The sequence below is a fragment of the Erinaceus europaeus genome, chromosome 21 (genome assembly GCF_950295315.1).
Source record: "Erinaceus europaeus chromosome 21, mEriEur2.1, whole genome shotgun sequence".
NCBI classification, from domain to species: domain Eukaryota; kingdom Metazoa; phylum Chordata; class Mammalia; order Eulipotyphla; family Erinaceidae; genus Erinaceus; species Erinaceus europaeus.
Genome location: NC_080182.1, coordinates 19556096 through 19562611, shown reverse-complemented (window position 1 = coordinate 19562611; position 6516 = coordinate 19556096). Strand labels below are relative to the sequence as shown.

At 37.0% G+C, this 6516-nt stretch overlaps 1 pseudogene; it reads left to right on the top strand.

Moving 5' to 3' along the window:
- The first annotated feature begins 5171 nt into the window (after window positions 1-5171).
- Window positions 5172-6117, top strand: LOC103108024 (high mobility group protein B1-like; annotated as a pseudogene).
- The last annotated feature ends 399 nt before the right edge of the window (window positions 6118-6516 follow it).

Genomic DNA, 6516 nt, shown 5'->3' with positions numbered 1-6516 from the left:
TAGATAGATAGATAGATAGATAGATAAATGATTGATGATAGATAGATAGATAGATAGATAGATAGATAGATAGATAGATAGAGGCACCACAGTACCAAAGTGTGTGCCAATATAGTAGGAGGTGAGTTTGAAGTTGGGTTGCATGCATGCCAACATAGATGTGCTATCCCAGTACTTATTTTGTATTCTACCTTACTTTATTTTATTTTGCTAGAAGTCTTTTGGAAGACTGGTGTTGCCTCTTGAAAATCTTTGCATCTTAATCAGGACCTCAACAGATGTTTTAAATGAGACTACTGAGCTTTTGTGGGCAGGGTTTGTGTATTAGGTGATAGACCCATATTAAGTACATTCTAGGCCAGTCTCATCAATTATATTCTGCTTCTCAAAAACCACCTTCCATGTTCTTCATCTTAAACTGTCATCAATCTGGACGTGAAGGATAGTTTATTGGTTATGCAAAGGACTTTCATAGCTGAAACTCCAAGGTCTTAGGTTTAATCCCCAGCTCCACAGCAAGCCAAAGTTGAGTAGCGGTGTGGTCTTTTGCTCTGTATATCCTTCTGTCCCTAATTATTCAACAAAATTAAAAAATATATTAATTGTAATGAATTATCCCCATTTGCAGTATTGCCTGGATGGCATAATTTTAGCAACAAGATTTCAGCAATTGTACAAAAACTGCTGCTTATTTGTCTTTCCTGTTCCCCCCAAATATTAAATTTTATCGTATTTATTGTTCCCCTTCTTCTTTTCATTGAGTTGTAGATGTTGAATTGATATTTCATAGCACTTTAATACTAGCTCCTTCTAAAAAACCTAGTTGCTGTTTAATTTTCCTGGCCTAAAATGTCACCCATCAAATGAACTCATTTATCAATTTTCAGGAAACTCAGTATAATCAAATAATCATTGGCTTATATAATAAATGCAAATAAAAACTGGGATTGACCCCCAAAAAAAATCAGGATCAGGTTCAATGAGAAACCATAGAAAAAAACAACAAAAACAAACAAATAAAACCTAATTCAACTCTGTGTGTTTTGTGTTTTATAGACGCATCTTATTTCAAAGAGCACCTCCAGCATGGCTGTGATATGTGCTTTCAGCCCAGAGAAGTGAGAAGCAGTAGGCTGTAGACAATTAAAGAGGCAGAATATAAATTGGAGAAATAAAGGGGAAATCAATACTAATATAGTAGAATAAACAGGGTTTTGATTAATGCAATCATTTTTTTAAAAAATCCATATGCAAAATAAGTGGCTGTAAAGTTAGGACTGAAATGTGATGTACCAGCTCCACATCACACCACCTTTGAATTTTCTGTGTTTTCACATCGTGTGTGTGTGTGTGTGTGTGTGTGTGAGAAACCTGATTTATTTCATGGATACAGATATACAAAATGATATTTTAAACAATAGCTGTAATGATTGCTGTCTGAAAAGCTATATAAACATTATTTTATTTCAGTTTTATTTTGTCTTCAAGGTTATTGCTGTGGCTCACTGCCTGCACTCCATGGTTCTAGCAGCCTCCATTTGTCCTTCTGTTTTCCTGATAGAGAGAGACATGGAGAAATAGAGAAAGTAGGGGAGAAAAAGAGAGACACCTATAGTACTACACTACTTCTTTTTATTTTAATTACTTTTTTTTTATTTCTACCAGAGTTATCACCAGGGCTATGTGTCCGCATGGTGCATCTCCTGCTCCTTGGTGGCTAAATATGTTTCTTTTATTTCTGATAGAGATAGAGAAATTGAAAGGAAAGGATGATACAGAGAAGGAGAAAGACAGAAGCCCACAGCTACTTCACCACTCATAAACCACCCCCCATCATTAATCTCCCAATAAACAATTTTTTAAAAAAAGGTTCCCCTGACCCGGCAGGTGGGGACCAAGGGCTTGAACTCCGGTTCCTGTGCAAGGCTATGTGTGAGTTCTACCGGGTCCACCATGGCTCATTACTCTTTGGTTAAATGTTTCTTTGCTCATAGTCTATCCTTGACTTAAGTATAATTTGCATTTTCATAGCCAGCTGGAATTCAGGTCACTTCATATGTAAGAACCATTTGTTATATCTTTTGGTATTGTCAAAGATCAACAAAGTTCTCCTGCTCATTGAATCACCATTATTGTCTGTCCATAATTAAGTTTCGAAGGACATCTTTTCAGGCCTGAGATAGTGACATGCTTGGTAAAGTACACACATTGTCATAAGTGAAGACCAAGGTCCAAGCCTTCTGTCCCCACATGTGTGTGTGTGTCTGTGTGTGTGTGTGTGTGTGTGTGTTGGGAGGTGGGGTGCTACAAGTATTTGTCTATCTCATGCTCCCTGTCCTTCCACCCCGCTTTCCAGGTCTTTTACTCTATGGTTCTATCTGTAAAAGAAAGCAGAAATAAAAAAGTAAGCGAAAACCAGGAGTAGTGTAGTCATCATGCAGGTACCCGACCCCAGTGATAACTTCTGCTGGCAAAACAAAAGCAGCATGTTTTACCATAATATGTTATTTTACTACCTCCAATTTCTTGAGTTGTTTGGGGCATGACTCCATCTTTGTGCCTTTATTTAGCTTTAGATAAGTGTGCTTCCTTTTAAAATAACTCCTCAAAGCGTACCATAAAAAAAAAAACCTAACTAACCAATGTAGCAGTGACTGTTGTTTATTGAGCACCTACTATATGCCAGAGATTATATCAGATATAACACAGATGTTTAAATTTTAACCTTAGAATGTGACATTATCATTTTAAAATTGAATTTGGAGTTGTCCAGGATCTAAAAGAGACCTTTCTCTAAAAGTAACTCAACTAGCAGGTGATAAATTCCAGTATGGTGTTTTGTTTTTTTCTCATGTGTAACACATGTCTGCAGTCATTTGCTGAATTGTCTCTCAAGCTAATTACAGAGTATAAATATGCAAAATAAGCATCAAGATCAAACACAGATCTTTCTCATTAAGCTATAATTTTATTTTATATGTTGCAGAGATTGGGAGCAAGAGCCAAAGTTCAAAGTAGTAGGATTTTGTAGACTGAAAAGTGTTCACTCAAGTGGAACATGGGCTGACCCAAAGTCTTCACTGCACTCTTCTGTGTCCTTCCCTGGGGTCAACTGGAACAAATAATCATGCTCATAGACTTCACCTAGTTCTCTCCTTTACATTTTAGATGTATTTTAGAATGTCTCTTCAAAAAAATTGTTTTAGGTTTTTTTTTCATATTGAGAAGTAATGTTAGCTTCTGAGGCTACATATATCTTAGTTGTACAATTGAATGTTTTACACCACTTAGTATAACCTTTCTAGGCTTTAACTTAGCTTATTGTCAGAAATTCTTGGGATGAGCCCCAAGGGTCAGCAAGATAGCTCACTTGGGAGGGTAACTGTTTTGCCATGAATGTAACTCAGGTTCAAATCTAGCCACCATTACACTGGCAGAAACATTTGTGCTGTAATATTTTCCCTTCTCTCCCCGTCTGTCTTCATATCTGTCTAAAAAAGTTGGCTCAGAGTGGTGGGTAAATATTGATAATTATAAAGTATGAAGAGCTTCCGGGGGCTGGGTGGTGGTGAATCTGGTTGAGTGCACTTGCTTTAATGCACAAGGACCTGGCTTCAAGCTCCTGGTCCCCACCCGCAGGGGGAAGCTTCCCAAACTGTGAAGCAGTGCTGCAGATATCTCTCTTTGTCTCTCCCTTTTTATCTTTCCCTGTCCTCTCAATTTCTTTCTGTCTCTGTCCAATAAATAAATTAAATGTATATTTTTTAAAAAGAGTTACTAGCCCAAGACTCTTTTCAGTAAACATCTCAAAGAAACACCCAGAATCTATCTAGTTTATTTATTTACTACTGAGTCATTTGAATGATATATTCAATGATTTCTTCGGTTGCTTCAAATAATTATTATTCACAAGTTCTATGGCCTGGATATTTAAAAAATAAATTTGAATTTATTCTCATGTTTCTTGTATCTCTATATCTTATAGTAAAATCATCAAATTTGCAAACAACATCTAACGTAGTTGCTACATGGTTCTGAACAATGAACAACTTATTTCCTTTAGTTATGGAGTATTTAAATATGTACATGACAGCAGAATTAAAGCTCATACTTGGGAGAGAGAAACAAGAGACAGTGAGAACAATTTCAGACATATGTTGATGCTTAAATTTTATAAGAAAATAAGTTTAGAATGTGCTTTGCTGTCTCTCTGCTGAACATGTAGTGTGGTCTAAGCAGTGGGAAGAAAACAGTGATCAAGACAGTACCAAACCTCAGGAGGCACACAGACTACAGGGAGGGAACATTATTAAGCCAATAAATAGGGAAACAGTCATTACCAGGATGCTTCTAATAAGAAAGTATGGATGTGTGGGAGATTGATCTCGGTCTTCAACTCAGCAGAGGTTTCCTCTAATTAGTGACTTTGGATTTTGGGATGCTGCCAAGTACCTTTCAGAGATGATATGAAAATGCCATTGTGAGTATGGAGTATTAAGTGTGAAAATTATAATGTTGAAGTATAATTCCTCAGAGTACAACACACATGCATTTGCACACTTCACTTCTGCAAACTATTTAAAATAAAGTCAGATGATAGTTGATTAAATGTAAAGAATAAGTTTATTCAAGGGTCCTCAATAGTCTCACTGCTTATGGCTAAATGTCAGTACTCAGAATTATGCACAGAGGTCACAAACACCACAGGTGTGGTTGGAAATAGTCTGTGTGGAATAGTTTCATGGAATGGTTTCATAGGTGCGATTTAGCCATCTTATTCAGACTAGTCTAGGAAAACCATGGGATTTGATAGCTTCTCTGTGGCTAACTCCATCCTTTAGCCTTTAGCTACTTCAGTTCCTGTTTCCTTGACTTTGTTTTCCAGTGAACTAGTTTTGGGGAAAGGACACACAAAACAGTTAAAGAATCCACATGTTTCTGCTCTTCCTCTCTTTATTCTTGGTCCCTATTAACCTTGGGACACAGATATCCATTGTTAAAGGAAAAATTGTAAACCCTAATTAGACCCTTAGAAATCTAGGCCTGGGCGTCTGGCTCCTGCTCTCACAGCTATTTCAGTACATTGAGCTCCACAGAGACAGTGCCAGGGCAAGAGCGAGCTGGACAGGCACTGGGCGACTCCATGCTTCACGGAGGAAAAGTAATCAAACATGGGCAAAGGAGATCCTAAGAAGCCAAGAGGCGAAACATCATCATATGCATTCTTTGTGCAAACTTGCTGCGAGGAGCACAAGAAGAAGTACCCAGATGTTTCAGTCAACTTTTCAGAATTTTCTAAGAAGTGCCCAGATAGTTAGAAGACCATGTCTGCTAAAGAGAAAGGAACATTTTAAGGCATGGCAAAGGCTGACAAGGCCCATTATGAAAGAGAAATGAAACTTATATCCCCCCTAAAGGGGAAACAAAAAAGAAATTCAAGGACCCCAATGTACCTAAGAAGCCTCTGTTGGCCTTTTTCTTGTTTTGTTCTGAGTATCAACCCAAAATCAAAGGAGAACATCCTGGCCTATCCATTGGTGATGCTGCAAAGAAACTGGGAGAGACGTGGAATAACACTGCCGCAGATGACAAGCAGCCTTATGGGAAGAAGGCTGCTAAGATGAAGGAAAAATACGAAAAGGATATTGCTGCCTACCGAGCTAAAGGCAAGCCTGATACAGCCACAAAGAGAGTTGTCAAAGTTGGAAAAAGAAAAAAAAAAAGAGGAGGAAGATGAAGATGAAGAGGAAGATGATGATGATGAATAAGTCGGTTCTACCACAGTTTTTTCTCCTTGTCTATAAAGCATTTAACCCCCCTGTATACAATTCACTCCTTTTAAAGAAAAAAAATTGAAATGTAAGGCTGTGTAAGATTAATAAGACACTGTACAGTGTCTTTTTTTGTATAGTTAACACACTACTGAATGTATCTTTTGATAGTCCTATCCTGGTAGTATTTTCAATAGCCATTAATCTTGCCTGGTACAGTAAGGGGGTTGTAAATTGTAAAATGGAAATTTAAAGCAGGTTCTTGTTGGTGCACAGCACAAATTAGTTATATATGGGGATGTCGTTCTTTTTTTTTTTTCCATCTTCAGTTGTCTATGATGCAGCTTATACGAATTTTCTGGCTGTCTCTATCCAATAAACAAATAAAGATAATAACAAAAAGTAGTTAAAAAATAAAAAAGAAAGACCTTCACATTAAAAAAAGAAATAATTGTTGTTCTTTTAAACTGAAATACCACTCTGTAATTGCAAAAAAAGAAAGTTGCAGCTGTTTTGTTGACATTCTGATTGCTTCTAAGTAAATGCAATTTTTTATTAATAAAAAAAAAGAAGAAGAAAAAAAGAAATCTAAGCCTAAAACACATCACATCACTCCTTGAAAATACACATGTGGTCTGGGAAGTGTGAACTAGTAAAACTTAGCCAGATGAAGGTGCACAGGGAAGAATGTTCTGGGGAAGAGGAATAGATTTGTGAATGCATTTTGTGGAGAGTAAAGGAAAGT